This window comes from Mesoplodon bidens (genome assembly GCF_964165515.1).
Source record: "Mesoplodon bidens genome assembly, chromosome: 17".
Classification (NCBI taxonomy): domain Eukaryota; kingdom Metazoa; phylum Chordata; class Mammalia; order Artiodactyla; family Ziphiidae; genus Mesoplodon; species Mesoplodon bidens.
The window spans coordinates 77,757,770-77,777,956 of NC_138174.1; the positions used below are offsets into that span (position 1 = coordinate 77,757,770).

The 20,187-nt window shown below is 41.4% G+C and overlaps 1 long non-coding RNA gene across 1 annotated transcript in view; it reads right to left on the reverse strand.

The window, feature by feature from the left end:
- LOC308605186 overlaps window positions 1-20,187 on the reverse strand; it is a 56,563-nt gene that overhangs the window by 22,003 nt on the left and 14,373 nt on the right. The gene's annotated exons all lie outside the window — the stretch shown is intronic.

The following is a 20,187-nucleotide window of genomic DNA, read 5'->3' on the forward strand; positions in this document are numbered from 1 at the left end:
CCCAGTGTGCGTGTGTGTGTGTGTGTGTGTGTGTGTTGGGGGGAGGGGGTCCCTAGAGGAGGCAGCTAGAGGGAGGGCCTGAGGCTGGAAATGGGGAATGGCGTGCGGCCTCTGAGCAAGCACAGGCACTTAGCCCTTGAGGTTTCTGGGAAAGCTAGAGCCACAAGGGCCACGAGATAAGGCAAGTGTAGCAGCAGAACCCAGGTGCCAGGTCTTTCTTCAGAACCTACACTTCTCCACGAGGCCGGGCCTTCCACGCTGAGGTAGGAGGGATCCTGGCCAGAAGGTCAGCCAGCAGCTCTGGGACGAAGGTTGCTGCGGCGGGGGCTCTTCTGCCATGGAAGCGACTTCATTTCCTTCCACACGAATAGCCTACTGACTGAGTTCCTGCTCTGTTGAGTAAAAGGGTGTTGACTCTCCCCAGAAGGTTGTTCAGTTCACATCCCAAAAGTCCCTCTATTCAGGCCCTGGGGAGGTGTAGCAGCTCCTGAGGGCGCTCTCCTGAGGCTGGCTGACAGAAGTGGGGGAGGTTCCTGATAGTTCCCAGGTGCTGGTTCAAGTCCCCAGAGAATGGTCATGCAGGTTGGGGAGTCAAGTAGGAGGAGAGAGAAGGTCGGGGGCAGAGGGCCCCCTCCTGAATCCAGAGCTCACAAGGTTACCCCCCCATTTCCAGAAATTATCTCTTCCCCCACACCAGCCCCCATGGCCCAGTACCGGGAAACCGGGAGCCCAGAGCACTTGTGGCCACAGAGACCCTCGCACGCAGCCCTCGGGGTGGGCGGGGCCGGCTGCAGGCAGATGGGGACGAGGTGTGCTCCCGGGAGGACACGGGCTGCAGGTGGCCCTCTGAGAGAAGCACCCCATTTTAGACAGGAAGTTTAGAGGCGGGGGAGAGCACCCTAGGGCGCCCCCTCGGAGCAGTGGGTGTGGGAAGAGGGGTGGGGGCGGAGGGAACCCGCGATGGGAGGCGAGTGGGCTCTCAGCAGAGGCCAGCTTAGCCCGCGGGAGCTGTCTCTGAGCAGGGGGCGGGAGGGCATTGCCCCACTGTGGCTGCCGGGCTTCCCGGATCCGGATCGCGGCTCTCCGCACACGGCTCGCAGGGTCCTGTGACTCTGTATCCCTTCCCTCACCCCGCCCCCCTCGCGAGGCCGCGCTGCTGGGTGGCCTGTGTCGACGGGCAGAACCCCATAGCCCGCCCCTCTCAGACCCGCCTCTGCCCGCCTGCCTTGCCCTGCGCAGCTTGCGGCCCGGGGGCCTCGAAGGTCCCCGTGCACGCAGCCAGCGGCCTCTGCTGTGCCTGCTGCTCCTGCTGGGTCTGCTGCTGTGATCGGTAACCCTCGTGCAGACCACGCTGGGCACCTCCAGCACCCCAAGTCCGCGGGAGCGCACGCGGGCCCTGATGAGGGACTTCCCGCTTGTGGAAGGGTGGCTGCAGTGTGTGCGGGCTGCTGGGGGCCTAGCCTGGCCCTGGGCAGGGGAGGAGGTCCAGAGCATGTAGCGCTAGTGGGGAGGCTACCTCACACCACCCCTGGTGGGAAACCCTCAGCCCAGGCCTCAGCTGCTCCTAGTATAGTCTGTGTGACAGTGTGAGGTGGGGGACCCCCAGGCTGGCCCAGGCCAGGCAATGTGTCCTGCCCGATCCCAAGACCTAAGGAGCCCACCCATTTGCCTTGACCTCCCTCCAGCCACAACAACATGCCCCTGGTCCACAATGGGCTATATAGCATGGTAATCTGTGCAATTTCAGCCATGGCTAGACCAGCTTGGACAGGCTGAAAGATGGTCTCGTGGGTGGCCAGGTACCAAAGGGACACACAAGGTGCCACCACGGCTGCTGGGGAATGTGGGGCAGTTTGGGGGCCACAGAGACCACAGGTTAGTCACATTGGAACGAAGTTACCATAGTGACCTAGAAAGTGCCATGCCATGGATGCTGGGGGCTACAGGGGTCACAGTGAGCCCACCTGACGGGCTTCCAAGTACCACAGAAAAAGCAACGCATTACATGTGACTTCTGGGCACAGTAAGTGCTGTGCCAGCTGAGGAGGCTATGAGAAGCCCAAGGAGTTCCAAAGCCCAAACTAAGCCCTGGCCTTCCCTCAGTTCTGGTCAGCCTACGTCCCATGCCAGACCCACGAACGGGATGCTGTGCGCCTCATCCTGGAACAAATTGACCTCATCCGCCTCATGTGTGCCTCCTATTCTGAGCTGGAGCTTGTGACCTCAGTTAAAGGTAGACGGGGGACTTCCCTGGTAGTCTAGAGGTTAAGACTCCACGCTTCAACTGCAGGAAGGGCGGGTTTGATTCCCGGTGGGGGAACTAAGAGCCCTTATGCTGCGTGGCATGGCCAAAAAAAAGGTAAACAGACTGGTGGTAGTGGGTGTTAGGGACTTCAGTAAGCTACCCCTGCCTCTGAAAATGATCATCTGACCTATGTGCCCCCAGCTCTCAACAATACCCGGAAGTTGGCTTGCCTTACTGGTGTGGAGGGCGGGCACTCACTGGACAGTAGCCTCTCCATCTTGCGTACCTTCTATGCGCTGGGTGTGCGCTATGTGACACTCACCCACACCTGCTACATGCCCTGGTGAGCACCTGAATATATTCAGGAAAAAACGCATTCGCCCTTTTTGGCCAACCAAACAAGCGGGCAATGCAAATCAACACTGCAAAGAAGTCTCACTAGGCATTGGTCAAAAGGGCCATGCTGAAAAAGTGTAAAAACCACAAATGCAGGGCAAGTCAAGGAGAAAAGGGAGCTTTTTTACGCTGATGGGCGTGATATAAATTGCCAACGGCCACTCTCGAAAATTGTATGGTGTTTCCTAAAACATCTAAAAAACAGAGCTACAGAGCACAGGGCACTTCCACTCATGGGCTTATATCTTGAGAAAACCAAAAATCGACAGGACACAGGCACCCCAAATTTTAGGGCTGCTGTGTTCACAAAATCCTCGACTCGGGTACACCTTAAGTATCTCATGAAAGAGAAAAATGGATAAACAAGTTGTAGTACTTATGTACAACGGAATATCACTCAGCCATGAAATCAATGTCCTAAGGCTAGTAGCAGCATAATGAGTGGATTTAGGTACGATGATTCTAAGAGAAATACGTCACACAGATAAAGAAACTTATCATAAGATATCAGTTATAGACGGAATGTAAAAATCGCTATATGAACTAAATTACAAAACAGAACAGAGTCACACATTTAGAAAACACACTTATGGCTACTTAAGGGGAAAGATGAGGTGGGGTGATGCATAAAACAACAGTTTGAAATTAGCACAGATACCGTTCCATCAACCAAATATGTAATAGAGAAGACATACTCATTGCTCAGTGAACTGGACTCAACACACCTTATTCACCACAGAAGAATATATCCGCGTAGTAAGAATCTTAAAAAGTATTTATTGATATTTCTCGGTAAGTGAATATAGTGGGTGTAAAGAGGCACAAACACAGCATTGAAAATCAGCTAAATCCCATTATAAATACAAATTACAAAAAAAAGCAAAGATAGTGAAAGAGAGAGAAATTCTTACAAAATTCGTTCAGTGGCTGTGATGCAACCTGGATTGACCACATCTAGACCCACAGCTGGAAGAGACATAAGGCTGGACACTCTTGGGGGCGACCGGATTGGTGAGGTTGCGTGAGCAAATGCAGACCCTTTAAAGTAATACTGCGTGCTACCCATTCCATGGGTCAGAAATCTCCAGGTTCAAGGGAATCTTCCTACAGCTAAAAAATGCATGGGAAACCCAGAGGATGGTACACCATATGATCGGGAAACGTTTCTAAAATGCACCTCATTTTTCATCTCGTGGTGCTCGGGTTCGCCATTCCAGCTGCTTTACCAACAATCTCCCCACTTGGAGAATCAGCACCTTTAACTTCCAGTTTCGTACAGTTTGCAATTTGTCCAGAGGTTGAACGGGTAGAGGGGGAACCAATGAGAGATCACCTCTAGGTGTTTGGACAGACACATGTCACTCTAATTTCCAATCAGGAAGAAGAATTAACCGAAGGCTCTGCCTGCCCCCCCGGAACCAGAATAGGGCCTGAAGCAATCCTGCGGTTTGGAGGCCAGCTCCCAAAAAGGCGAGTTGAAAAATGGATCTCAGAGGCACTAAAATTCACAAACCTGCAGGATAATAAATGATAACTTTCGTACCTTATTGAGGTAAGGCAACGAAGAGGATTTGAAAACAAGGCAGAATTGCAGGAAACCGTTTTCAAGAGGTAGATCGGAGTTGCCTTTAAAGCACATGAAAAGCGGCAGAACTTCGACAATGATGCAGTTGGCCAAAATGGGCGTACGTTTTTTTTTCCTGAATATATTAAGGAAAAAACGCGTAGGCCCTTTTTGGCCAACCAAGCAAGTGGGCAATGCATATCAGCACTACAAAGAAGTCTCACTTCGCATCGTTCAAAAGGGGTTTTACCATGTTTGAAATTCCAATATTTTAGCCTGACACGTTTTTGGATTTTAGAAAAAAATATATTTTAAATGAGACAAAAAATCTTTTTTATGACCCAAAAAGACAGCAATAGTTTTATATTTTTATCTATTTCACTTGCACACAAAAGTCTCATGGGGTTTTGTAAAGCAGTCCTGTTGGATGCTGTGCATGGTGCAAATATGGATTAAAGCTTTGGAATCTTAAGCTTCACTCACCTGAAACTTTTAAATTAGGATGCAAGCAATCCTTTCCAACATGTGAACAGAGAAGGACACTGTCTTTATTTTATTTGTCAGGTAATTAATCTGTCTTTTGCCCCAAGGAGAGAAACACCTGGCACTTCTATCAATGTGTTGTACAAAAATCTTTGAACACAGAGTGCAAGCAGAGGCTGATACAAGATGTGAAAGAAAAAAAAAAAGAGAGAGACCCCTGTGGCATTTTCTCCTAACTTATTGCAATCTCCCATTTAAAACGTGGGAATAATCAATCTTCTGAGGAAAAAGGCCCAAGGAAGCTTTTTGCTTTTGTGGAATAATGCAATGCCTAAAGATTTCATGCGGCAAGAAGAATTAATGAGAATGACCATGAGAAATCAAGAAAAGTCAGATCCATGGATGAAGTGATGTTTACCTCTGTGAATCAATGAGAAATAGGAGCAAATGAAAAGAAAGCTGAATACAACATTTTCTGAATAAATGTAACCTTTCAGCTGTCATAGACAAATTAATGCTCACTATGATACAACATATTTAGTTCAGAAAGTTAACTTAAATTTAAAGCTTAACAATTAGATTTATTGAAGAAACGAAAACATATTTGTGGTTTAGAATATATAATGTGTTCTGCAACAGATAAAAAGATTACATAAATAAATAGAAATAAGACTAGAGGAAAATAACAAATTAGATGTTATTAACATTAAAAACTGACACTCATCTAAATAAAGAGGAGAGACAGAAAGAGAGAAGAACTTATATCAAGTATATATTTAAAACTCCTAAATAAGAAGTCTTCAGATGTTAAAAAAAAAGTCTTCAATAAGAAGATAATGTAATAGCAAAGATGGGAAAAATATACCAAAAGATATTTCAAGGAAGAGAGTACAGAACGTTAAGTAAACATATCAAAAGATGCTCGGCTTCTTAGTAGTCAATTAAATGCAAAAAAGTCATACCTGGAATTATCACTCCCCAACAAGAAAGTTCAAATGAAAATGACAGGTATTATCAAGTTTGACAAGAATGTGTGTAATCCTTGAATCTCATTCACTGCTGCTGAGGATGAAAAATCATACAAATGTTTTGAAAATATTTAGAAATATCTAAAAAGATAAACAGATGAAAGCTATGAGTCAAAAATTTTACTACTACATGTATATTGAACAATAATTTATACACATACCACCAAAGCTCAAGTTCTAGTATGTATATACCAGTGCAATTCTCAATAGACCCAAACTGAAAATCACTCATATTGTAATACATTTTGGAAAAAATTAATTAATAAATATTTACACTATGGAATCCTATGCAACAGTGTCAGTGCATGACAACAACAACAGGCAACCATATAGGCGTATTCATAAACAACATAAAATTAAAAAGCTCAATCCAAAAGTGATTTTACTGTGCCATTACATTTATATAAAATACAAAATACAGGTAAAGTGATCTTTTTGTTAGATACCAGAACAATATTAAACCTTAAGGGGAGTCACTAGAATTGGACAAGGGGGGCTCTGAGTATCTGGCAATTTTCTGTGTCTGTATCTAGAAGCTATGTATAGAGTGTATGCAGATTCTGAATTTTCTGAAATTTGTCATTTCCTTACAAACCATGCATATTTTTAGTTGTTTTTTATACATAACAAAAAGTAAAAATGATAGACTAGGGAAGGTAATTATATTAGCACTTTAATATCCATGCTTTTCAAGGTGGAAGTGAAAGGTATTAAATACTTGACATTGTGATTACTTCTTAAAAGTAAGGTGAAAATTTCAGATTAATAAATAAGACATACTTCTTCATATATCATCCTCAAAGAGGAGGGGTAGAAAAGAGTATTATTATTTTTTATTTAATATAGAACAGTTAAAATAGAAAATAATGAAAACAGACTAGGTTTAAAAAAGAGCACACTGGACTTCCCTGGTAGCTCAGTAGGTAAGAATTTGCCTGCCAATGCAGGGGACAGGGGTTCAATCCCTGGTCTGGGAAGATCCCACAGGCTGTAGAGCAGCTAAGCCCGTGTGCCACGACTACTTGGCCTGCATTCTAGAGCCTGCAAGCAACAACTACTGAGCCTGCGTGACACAACTACTGAAGTCCATGCACCTAGAGCCCATACTCCACAAGAAGAGAAACCACAGCAAGGAGAAACCCATGCACCACAATGATGAGTAGCCCCTGCTCGACACAACTAGAGAAACCCTGTGCAGCATCGAAGACCCAACACAACCATAAATAAATAAAATTAAGTATTGTGACTTGTGAGATGACTCACTCATGTGGCTGTAAGTAAGAGGCCTCAGCTCCTTGCCACATGAATCTCTCCTTAGGGCTGCTTGAGTGTCCTCATGACATGGCAGCTGGCTTACCCCAGGATGAGTGATCTAGCAGAAACCAAAGCAGAAGCTCCAATATCTTTTATACCTTTGGAAGCTGCACTTTGTCATTTCTGCAATGTCTTATTAGTTAAAACATCAGCCCTTTTCAACTGTGAGGAGGCACACAGGTGCATGATGACTGGGAGATAATTAGGGTATGATTAGGGCCTTCCTGGAGGCTGGCTACCAAGGTGGCTGACTCACCGAACACTGAATTTTGTTTTCTTCACTGATGGAGAGAAAATGGTGAGTGAATCTCATTGGTGTTCTTTGAGATGTACCAAAGCTAGCTCTTGCTCTCACCCCCAGCTGTGTGGCTGAGAGGGTCTTGGTGCTCCAGCCGGGTGTCAGGCCTGTGCCTCTGAGTTGGGAGAGCAGAGTTCAGAATATTGGTCTACCAGAGACCTTGGGCACCTTGTAATATCAAAACGGCGAAAGCATCCCAGAGATATCCGTCTCAATGCTAAGACCCAGCTCCACTCAAAGACCAGTAAGATCCCGTGCTGGACATCCAATGCCAAACAACTAGCAAGACAGGAATGCAGGCCCACCAATTATCAGAGAGGCTGCCTAAAATCATAATAGGTCACAGACACCCCAAAACACAACACCGGATGCGGACCTGCCCAACAGAAAGACAAGATCCAGACAAACCCACCAGAACACAGGCACCAGTCCTCTCCACCAGAAAGCATACACAACCCACTGAACCAACCTTAGCCACTGGGGGCAGACACCAAAAACAACGGGAACTACGAATCTTCAGCCTGCGTAAAGGAGACCCCAAACACCGTCCACAAAGCCAAATGAGAAGACAGAGAAACACAGAGCAGATGAAGGAACAAGGTAAAAACCCACCAGACCAAACAAATGTAGAGGAAATAGGCAGTCTACCTGAAAAAGAATTCAGAGTAATGATACTAAATATGATCCCAAATCTTGGAACTGGAATGGAGAATATACAAGACATGTTTAACAAGGACCTAGAAGAACTAAAGAGCAAACAAACAATGATGAACAACACGGTAAATGGAATTGAAAATTTTCTAGAAGGAAACAATAGCAGAATAACTGAGGCAGAAGAATGGATAAATGACCTGGAAGATAAAATAGTGGAAATAACTACCACAGAGCAGAATAAAGAAAAAAGAATGATAAGAATTGAGGACAATCTGAGACACTTCTGGGACAATGTTAAACACACCAACATTAGAATATAGGGGTCACAGAAGTAGAAGAGAAAAAGAAAGAGACAGAGAAAATATTTGAAGAGATTATAGTTGAAAACTTCACTAATATGTGAAAGGAAATCATTAATCAAGTCCAGGAAGTGCAGAGAGTCCCATACAAGATACACCCAAGGAGAAACATGCCAAAACACATATTAATCAAACTATCAAAAATTAAATGCAAAGAAATAATATTAAAAGCAGCAAGGGAAAAACAACAAAAAACATACAAGGGAATCCCCATAAGGTTAACAGCTGATCTTTCAGCAGAAACTCTGCAAGCCAGAAGGGACAGGCAGGACATATTTAAAGTGAAGAAAGGGGAAAAGCTACAACCAAGATTACTCTACCCAGCAAGGACCTCATTCAGATTCGACAGAGAAATTAAAACCTTTACAGACAAGCAAAATCTAAGAGAATGCAGCACCACCAAACCAGCTTTACAACAAATGCTAAAGGAACTTCTCTAGGCAGGAAACACAAGAGAAGGAAAAGACATACAATAACAAACCCAAAACAATTAAGAAAATGGTAATAAGAACATACATATCAATAATTACCTTAAATGTAAATGGATTAAATGCTCCAATCAAAAGACATAGACTGGCTGAATGGATCTGAAAACACGACCGGTATATATGCGGTCTACAAGAGACCCACTTCAGACCTAGGGACACATACAGACTGAAAGTGAGGGGATGGAATAAAATATTCCATGCAAGTGGAAATCAGAAGAAAGCTAGAGTAGCAATTTTCATATCAGAAAAAAAGAGACTTTAAAATAAAGACTATTACAGGAGACAAAGAAAGACACTACATAATCATCAAGGGATCAACCTAAGAAGAAGACTTAACAATTGTACATATTTATGCACCCAATATAGGAGCACCTCCATACATAAGGAAAAGGCTAACAGCCATAAAAGGGGAAATCGAAGGTAACACAATCGTAGTAGGGGACTTTAACACCCCCCTTTCACCAATGAACAGATCATCCAAAATGAAAATAAATAAGGAAACACAAGCTTTAAATGATACATTAAACAAGATGGACTTAATTGATATTTATAGGACATTCCATCCAAAAACAACAGAATACACTCTCAAGTGTTTGAGGAACATTCTTCAGGATAGATCATATCTTGGGTCACAAATCAAGCATTGGTAAATTTAAGAAAATTGAAATTGTATCATGTATCTTTTCCGACAACGCTATCAGAATAGATATCAATTACAGGAAAAAAATCTGTAAAACAATACAACCACATGGACGCTAAACAATACACTACTTTATTACCAAGAGATCACTGAAGAAATCAAAGAGGAAATTAAAAAATACCTAGAAACAAATGGCAATGAAAACATGACGACCCCAAACCTATGGGATGCAGCAAAAGCAGTTCTAAGAGGGAAGTTTATAGCAATACAATCCTGCCTCACGAAACAAGAAACATCTCAAATAAACAAACTAAACTTACACCTAAAGCAATTAGAGAAAGAAAGAAAAAAAAAACCCAAAGTCAGCAGAGGAAAGAAATCATAACGGTCAGATCAGAAATAAATGAAAAAGAAATGAAGGAAACAGCAAAGATCAAAAAAACTAAAAGCTGATTCTTTGAGAAGATAAACAAAAGTGATAAAACCATTAGCCAGAGTCATCAAGAAAAAAAGGGAGAAGACTCAAATCAATAAAATTACAAATGAAAAAGGAGAAGTAACAACTGACACTGCAGAAATACAAAGGATTATGAGAGGTTACTGCAAGCAACTATATGCCAGTAAAATGGACAACCTGGAAGAAATGGACAAATTCTTAGAAAAGCACAAACTTCCAAGACTGAACCAGGAAGAAATAGAAACTATAAACAAACCAATCCGAAGCACTGAAATTGAGACTGTCATTAAAATCTTCCAACAAACAAAAGCCCAGGACCAGATGGCTTCAAAGGCAAAGTCTATCAAATATTTAGAGACGAGTTAACACCTAACCTTCTCAAACTCTTCCAAAATATAGCAGAGGGAGGAACACTCCCAAACTTATTCTATGAGACCACCATCTCCCTGATACCAAAACCAGACAAAGATGTCACAAATAATGAAAACTACAGGCCAATATTACTGATGAACATACATGCAAAAATTCTCAGCAAAATACTAGCAAAAAGAATCCAACAGCACATTAAAAGGATCATACACCATAATCAAGCTGGGTTTATCCCAGTGATGCAAGGATTCTTCAATACATGCAAATCAATGTGATACACCATATTAAAAAACCTGAAGGATAAAAACCATATGATCATCTCAATACATGCAGAAAATGCTTTCGACAATATTAAACAGCCATTTATGATAAACCTCTAGAAAGTAGACATAGAAGGAACTTTCCTCAACATAGTAAAGGCCATATATGACAAACCCACAGTCATCATTGTTCTCAATGGTGAAAAAGTGAAACCATTTCCACTAAGATCAGGAACAAGACAACGTTGCCCACTCTCACCACTATTATTCAACACACTTTTGGAATTTTTACCTACAACAATCAGATAAGAAAAAGAAATAAAAGGAATCCAACTCGGAAAAGAAGAAGTTAAGCTGTCACTGTTTGCCACTAGATGACATGATACTATATATAGAGAATCCTAAAAGTGCTACCAGAAACCTACTAGAGTTAATCAATGAAGTTTGTAAGGCTGCAGGATACAAAATTAATGTACAGATATCCCTTTCATTCCCATACACTAAAGATGAAAAGTCTGAAAGAGAAATTAAGGAAACACTCCCATTTACCCATGCAACAAAAGGAATAAAATATCTAGGAATAAACCTACCTAAGGAGACAAAAGACTTTTACTCAGAAAACTATAAGACACTGATGAAATAAATCAAAGATGACACAAACAGGTGGAGAGATATACCATGTTCTTGGATTGGAAGAATCAACACTGTGAAATGACTATACTACACAAAGCAATCTACAGATTCAATGCAATCCCTATCAAAATACCAATGGGGCTTCCCTGGTGGCGCAGTGGTTGAGAGTCTGCCTGCCGATGCAGGGGACACGGGTTCGTGCCCCGGTCCGGGAAGATCCCACATGCCGCGGAGCAGCTGGGCCCGTGAGCCATGGCCGCTGAGCCTGCGTGACCGGAGCCAGTGCTCCGCAATGGGAGAGGCCACAACAGTGAGAGGCCCGCGTACCACAAAAAAAAAAAAAAAATACCAATGGCATTTTTCAGAAAACTACCACAAAATATTTCCCAATTTGTATGGAAACACAAAAGACCCCGAACAGCCAAAGCAATCTTGAGAAGAAAAACAGAGCTGGAGTAATCAGAATCCCTGACTTCAGACTATACTACAAAGCTACAGTAATCAACACAGTATGGTACTGGCACAAAAACAGAAATATATATCAATGGAACAGGAGAGAAAGCCCAGAGATAAACCCAGACACATATGGTCACCTTATTTTTGATAAAGGATGCAAGAATATAGAATGGAGAAATCACGGCCTCTTCAATAAGTGGTGCTGGGAAAACTGGACAGCTACAGGTAAAAGAATTAAATTAAAAGACTCCCTTACACCATACACAAAAATAAACTCAAAATGGATAAAAGACTTAATGTAAAGCCAGACACTATAAAATTCTTAGAGGAAAACATAGGCAGAACACTCTATGACATCAATCACAGCAAGATCCTTTTTGACCCACCTCCTAGGGAAATGGAAATAAAAATAAAAATAAAAACATGGGACCTAATGAGACTTAAAAGCTTTTGCACAGCAAAGGAAAATGTAAACAAGATGAAAAGACAACCCCCAGGGCTTCCCTGGTGGCGCAGTGGTTGAGAGTCCGCCTGCCGATGCAGGGGACACGGGTTCGTGCCCCTATCCCGGAAGATCCCACATGCCGCGTAGCGGCTGGGCCCGCGAGCCATGGCCGTGGAGCCTGTGTGTCCGGAGCCTGTGCTCCGCAACGGGAGAGGCCACAGCAGTGAGAGGCCCGCGTACAGCAAAAAAAAAAAAGACAACCCCCAGAATGGGAGAAAATATTTGCCAATGAAGCAACTGACAAAGGATTAATCTCCAAAATTTACAAGCACCCCCTGCAGCTCAATATCAAAGAAACAAACAAGCCAATCCAAAATGGGCAGAAGACCTATTAGACATTTCTCCAAAGAAGATATACACATTGCCAGGAAACACATGAAAGAATGCTCAACATCACTGATCATTAGAGAATTGCAAATCAAAATTACAGTGAGGTATCATCCCACACAGGTAAGAAGGGCCATCATTCAAAAAATCTACAAATAATAAATGCTGCAGAGGTGTGGAGAAAAGGGAACCCTCTTGCACCGTTGGTGGGAATGTAAATTGATACACAGACACTATGGAGAACAGTATGGAGGTTCCTTAAAAAACTAAAAATAGAGCTACCATATGACACAGCAATCTCACTACTGGGCATATACCTGGAGAAAACCATAATTCAAAAAGAATCATGTTCCACAATGTTCATTGCAACTCTATTTGCAATAGCCAGGACATGGAAGCAACCTAAGTGTCCATCAACTGATGAATGGATAAAAAAGATTTTGCACATCTTCAATATAAAATGGAATATTATCAGCCATAAAAATAAATGAAATTGAGTTATTTATAGTAAGGCGGATGGACCTAGAGTCTGTCATACAGAGTGAAGTAAGTCAGAAAGACAAAAACAAATACTGTATGCTAACACATATATATGGAATCTAAAAAAAGAAAAAAAAATGGTTGGGAAGAAACTACGGGCAGGACAGGAATACAGACGCAGACGTAGAGAATGGACTTGAGGACATGGGGAGGGGGAAGGGTAAGCCGGGACGAAGTAAGAGAGTGGCATTAACTTATATATACTACCAAATGTAAAATAGATAGCTAGTAGGAAACAGCTGCATAGCATGGGGAGATCAGCTCAGTGCTTTGTGGCCACTTAGAGGGGTGGGAAACGGAGGGTGGGAGGGAGATGCAAGAGGGAGGAGATATCGGGATATATTTATATGTATAGCTGATTCACTTTGTTATACAGCAGAAACTAACACACCATTGTAAAGCAATTATAGTCCAATAAAGATGCTAAAAATAAATAAATAAATAAATAATTTATACCTCCCCCAAATTAAGTTTTTTTAAAAATAAATAAATAGGGCTTCCCTGGTGGTGCAGTGGTTGAGAGTCCGCCTGCCGATGCAGGGGACACGGGTTCGTGCCCCGGCCTGGGAAGATCCCACATGCCACGGAGCGGCTAGGCCCGTGAGCCATGGCTGCTGAGCCTGCACGTCTGGAGCCTGTGCTCTGCAACGGGAGAGGCCACAACATTGAGAAGCCCGCGTACCGCAAAAAACAAACAAACAAACAAACAAACAAATAAATAAAAAAGGGTACTCAATAACATGGTAACTCTAAACCTAAGTATTTTCAATACTACAGCAAAGGTAAATGGATTAATGTCTCCTATTAAAGTGTAATTTTTTATATTATGTGCAACTAAAATTTTTCCCAATATACAGGTAAAATAAAATAATTACTTTAGGAAGGTGAAAACATTCCATGTATTTAAAAACAGTAAAACGATAAGCATATGATATGCATCTTAGATAAAGTAGTGTTTAATTTCAGAACAATTTGTCAATATTGTAACTAGTACTATTATCCCAATTTCTTAAAAATATTTCAATACTTTTTCTATTTGAAAAAATACTTTAATATTTTTTTCTTTGCTCTTTTGTGGTCTAATACATGGTAAGTATTTAGCTGCTAACATAACTTTAAAATATTTGTTTTTTACAGCCAAACAAAACTGAATCAAGAAGAAATAGATAACTTGAACAGACTGATCACTACAAGCAAAATAGAAACTGTAATTTACAAAAACTCCCTACCCACAAAAATCCAGGATCAGATGGTTTCACAGGCAAATTCTACCAAATATACAAAGCAAAACTTACACTGATTCTTCTCAAACTCTTCGAAAAGATTGAAGATTAAGGAATACATCCAATGACATTCTATGAAGCCACCATCACTCTGATATCAAAACCAGATGGGGGGGGACTTCCCTGGTGGCACAGTGGTTAAGAATCCATCTGCCAATGCAGGGGACATAGTTTCAAGGCCTGGTCCGGGAAGATCTCACATGCCGTGGAGCAACTAAGCCTGTGTGCCACAACTACTGAGCCTGTGCTCTAAAGCCCACGAGCCACAACTACTGAGCCTGATAGCCACAACTACTGAAGCCCACGCACCTAGAGCCCATGCTCTGCAAAAAAGAAGCCAGTGCAGTGAACAGCCCGCACACCACAACGAAGAGTAACCCATACTCGCCACAACTAGAGAGAGCCCGTTCACAGCAACAAACACCCAATGCATCCAAAAATAAATAAATAAAAAAATTTACTGAAAAATAAAAAAACACAGATGGGGACTTTTCTGGTGGTCCTGCAGTTAAGATTTTGCCTTCCAGTGCAGGGGGTGTGGGTTCAATGCCTAGTGGTGGAGCTAAGATCCCACATGCCTCACAAATAAGAAACCAAAACATAAAACAGAAGCAATACTGTAACAAATTCAAAAAATACTTAAAAAAAAACAACACAGAGAAAGACACTAGCAAAAAAGAAAATTGCAGGCCAATATCTCTGATAAATATGGATGCAAAAATTCTCAACTGAATATTAGAAAACCGAATCTGACAACACATAAGAGGATCATACACCATGATCGAATCTGATTCACCCCCGTGTCACAAAGTTGTTTCAACATATGCAAATCAATCAACATGATACACTCCATCAACAAAGGAAAAACACAAAACAAATGATCATCTCAATAGATGCCGAAAAAGCATTTGAGAAACTTCAACATCCATTCATGATAAAAAACGCTTACTAAAATGGGTATAAAGGAAACATCTCAACATAATAAAAGCTATTTATGACAAACCCACAGCCAATATAATATTCAATGCTCATGACAAAATATCAAAGAAGCACGGAAAAGTGATGGAGGAGATGGAGAAACTTCTCAGTGTGCAGGTGCAGGATCAATATCAGCGCTAAATCCTGCTCAGCTTATGGTGATTCAAGAGAAAGCTAAAAGCCTTTATGAAGACTTGAAGAAGAAACACGGGAAAGAATCAGAGGGCATATTTTTTAATGCCAGCCATGGCTGTTTTCATCGGTTCAAGGGTAGAGCCAACCTCAACAAGGTAAAAGTAAGTGGAGAGGCAGCAGGTGCAGATAGGGTAGCTGTCCAGGAACTTCCTGAAACACTTTGAGAAATTATTGATAATGGTGTGCATTTACCCAACCAGGTGTTTAATGTGGATGAGACACAACTGTACTGGAAGAGGATGCCAGACCGAAGTTACATCAGTAAGAAGGAAAAGTTGATGCCGGGCTGTAAAGCAGAAACAGATAGGCTAACTGTTGTTTGGTGGCAATTCTTCCAGTGATATGAAGCTGAAGCCTCTCTTAGTTCATCATTCAGAGAACCCAAGAACCCTTAAAAACATAGCCAATGACTCTCTTCCTATTGTGTGGAAGTGTAACCCCAAATCCTGGATTACACAGGCCACGTTCCAGGATTGGTTTTGCCAACACTTTATCCCAGATGTAGAGAAATATTGCTCGGAGAAGGACGTCCCAGAAAAACATTCTTTTGCTGCTTGACAATGCTCTGGGCCACCCCCCTTTCAAGGATGACTTTTCCCAACGTCAAAGTAGTGCATCTGTCACCGAATACTGCATTGCTCATCCATCCTATGGACCAGGAAGTTATAGCGACATTCAAGAAATATTATTTATGTCACACTTTTTGTCAGGCAGTAAAGGTAAGTGAGAAATCAGGAAGAACCTAGGGACAATTTTGGAAGGACTATAACATCTACAAGGCCATAAAAAACATTGACTTTGCATGGTGTGAGTGTATGTTGGTCACCATGAATGGGGTATGGAAGAACCTTTGCCCACAGTTTGTTCATGATGTTTGTGGACTTGAGAAGGCAGATCAGAAGTCTGAAAAGGTCTTCAGCAACGTAGTGACCCTCAGCGAGAAGCTGGAGCTAGATCTGCAAGAGGACGGTTTCATTGAACTCCTTGCTGTGCAACATGAGGAGCTTACTGATGGAATTGGAGGCGCAGAGAAAGGATGAAGAGGGACAGGAGGAAGAAGAAGTAACTGAAGAACTGAAGAGATTCACGACACAGAAAATGCCAAGGGCATCTTCTAAATTTGAGGAGGCACTGTTAGTTTCTGAGGCACAGGGCTCGAACCTACAATGGTACCCAAAGGTGGCAGCAGCCATTCAGAAGGCAAACCAGTGTTACCGTGTCATCATCTATGATGAGAAGAAACGAGCTACAACCCAGACATCAATGGATCAGTTTTTCAAGAGGGTAGATAGAATTAAATCCAGCAAGGAACCAGAACCTGTGTCATCAATGTCAGGTATGAGTGAAATTGGAGCTTGCCCCCTGTCTCCCACTGCTGATAACCCTTCACCTCTACCATCTCCCACCTCCTCCCCCTCCTCCAATCAGTAACTCTTCTCGCCTGTTCCCTCGATGCCAGCCCCAGTATCCCAGCTGTTGTACTGTATTACTGTACTTTTCAAGTCACTGTACTGTAAGACTAAAAATGTCTTCTTTGTTTTTGTGTTTGTTTCTTATATACTGTTTGTGTGAAAAGTATTATAAACCCATTATGGTACAATACCATATAGCCGACTGTGTAACCTGGGTACCTCGGCTAACTTTGTTGGACTTACAAACAAATTGGACTTACAAACGCACTCTTGGAACAGAACTTGTTCATACGTAGCGGACTTACAGTAAAAGCAAAAAAGAAACAGGAACTAATCAAACTTATAAGCTTTTGCACAGCAAAGGAAACCATAATCAAAATGAAAATACAACCTATGGGCTGGGAGAAAATATTAGCAAATGATGAGACTGACAATGGCTTAATTTACAAACTATACAAACAGCTCCTACAACTCAATAACAATATAACAAATAACTCAATGGAAAAATGGGTAGAAGACCTAAATAAACATTTCTCTAAAGAAGACATACAGATAGCCAATAGGCACATGAAAAGATGCTAATCATCACTAATTATTAGAGAAATGCAAATCCAAATTACAATGAGGTATCACTTCACACTGATCAGAATGGCCATCATTAAAAAAAATCTACAATTAACAAATGCTGGATGGGGTATGGAGAAAAGGGAACCCCTCAGCACTGTTGGTGGCCATGTAAGTTGGTGCAGCCACTATGGAAAACAGTATGGAGGTTCCGCAAAAAAAACTATAAAGAGAGTTGCCATCTGATCTAGCAATCCCACTTCTGGACATATATCTAGACAAAATTATAATTCCAAAAAATATATAAAACCCTATGTTCATAGAAGCACTATTTATAATAGCCAAGACATGGAAACAACCTAAATGTTCATTAAAAAATGAATGTATAAAGAAAGTGTGGTATACGTATACAATAGATATTACTCAGACATAAAAAGGAATGAAATAATGCCATTTGCAGCAACATGGATGGACATAGAGATAATGATACTGAGGTAAGTCATAAAGAGAAAGACAAATACCATATAATATCACTTACATGTGGAATCGAAAACAAGACACAAATGAACATGTCAGCAAAACAGAAACAAACACACAGATATAGAAAACAGAGTTGTGGTTGCCAAGGAGAGAGTGATGGAAAGATTGGGAGTTTTGGAATAGCAGAAGCAAACTATTCTACATAGGATGGACAAGCCACAAAGACCTACTGTACAGCAGAGGAAACTATATTCAGTATCCTCTGATAAACCATAATGGAAAAGAATATATATATATATATATATATATATATATATATATATATGACTGAATCACTTTGCTGCACAGCAGAAATTAATACAATAATGTATAAAGGCTGCAGAGGGTGTGGAGAAAAGGGAACCCTCCTGCACTGTTGGTGGGAATGTAAACTGATACAGCCACTATGGAGAACAATATGGAGGTTCCTTAAAAGCTAAAAATAGAACTACCATATGACCCAGCAATCCCACTACTGAGCATATACCCGGAGAAAACCATAATTCAAAAAGATACATGTATCACAATATTCACTGTAGCACTATTTACAAGAGCCAGGACATAGAACCAACCTAAATGTCCATCGACAGATGAACATAGAAAGAAGATATGGCCTATATATATAATGGAGTATTACTCAGCCATAAAAAGGAATAAAATTGAGTTATTTGTAGTGAGGTGGTTGGATCTAGAGTCTGTCATACAGAGTGAAGTACGTCAGAAAGAGAAAAACAAATACTGTATGTGAACACATATATATGGAATTCAGAAAAATGGTACTGATGAACCTAGCGACAGGGCAGGAATAAAGACACAGATGTAGAGAACGGACTTCAGGACACAGGGCTGAAGGGGACACAGGGACGTAGTGAGAGAGTAGCACTGACATATATACACTACCGAATGTAAAAGAGCTAGTGGTAAGCTGCCGCATAGCACAGGGAGATCAGCTCGGTGCTTTATGTCCCCCACAGGGGTGGGATAGGGAGTCTGGGAGGGAGCCTCAAGACGGGGGGATATGGGGATATATGTATACATATAGGTGATTCACTTTGTTGTAAAGCAGAAACTAATACAGTGTTATAAAGCAATTATACTCTAATAAACATGTATTTTAAAATACCACAACGTTGTAAATCAACTACACTAGAAAATATTTCTTAAGTGAAAAAGATTTTTTGAATGTATGTTTTATTGTGTGTGTGTACCACAGGTTCAATATATATGAATTATGTCAAATTGATTACATTGTTTTTCAAAATAAAGAATTTTTGATATTCTACATCAGCTGCATAATATAAATGCAGAAAAACTATATTATTTTTTTCTAAAGTTCAGAAATACCCATTTTGCTCATTCGGTATACTATAAACCACTAACCGTTAAAAAGGGATTCATGACCTCTTTCTTCCAAAGAAATATTTCTGCACTCACACAAGTTTAATAGAATGTTCCATCATGAACTGGCTTCCTAACTTAGAGACACGAGATTTGCATCCTGAAATCTCTTTCTTGCAAAAATGTTCAATTAGCATCCTAGCATTACAGAAAAGAAATGCTTTTTGCCAGATCTCAAATTACATACAACTTTATCACGACATCATGTATGTTTTTTTTCCACACACACAGACTGTATTTTATTTTTACCAGAGAAAAATCAACTGACACCAAACATTGTAAATGGATGACCACAGCAAAAGCAACAATGATTGTAATTACCAAACATGAAACACACTCATACTATTGTCATAATATTGACATTCATTCCAGGAATCCTCCAAAGTTCCTTTATTTTGCAGTGAAAGACACCATGTTTTTTTGTGTGTTTTTTTTTTTGTTTTTTTTTTGCAGTACGCAGGCCTATCAGTGTTGTGGGCTCTCCCATTGTGGAGCATAGGCTCCGGACGTGCAGGCTCAGCGGCCATGGCTCACGGGCCTAGCCGCTTCGTGGCATGTGGGATCTTCCCGGACCGGGGCACGAACCCGTGTCCCCTGCATCGGCAGGCGGACTCTCAACAACTGCACCACCAGGGAAGCCTGACATCATATATATTTAAATTATCAGCACTCACCTGAGATCTTCAAAAATCAACAAAAACATAATTTTGTGCTCTCTTTCATTTATTCTGGTTCTAAGTGGTCATTTCTAAACGAAAGTATTTAAGTATGTTAACGTCATCTTATAACATCATATTTCAAATGACTACCGTCTCTCCAAAG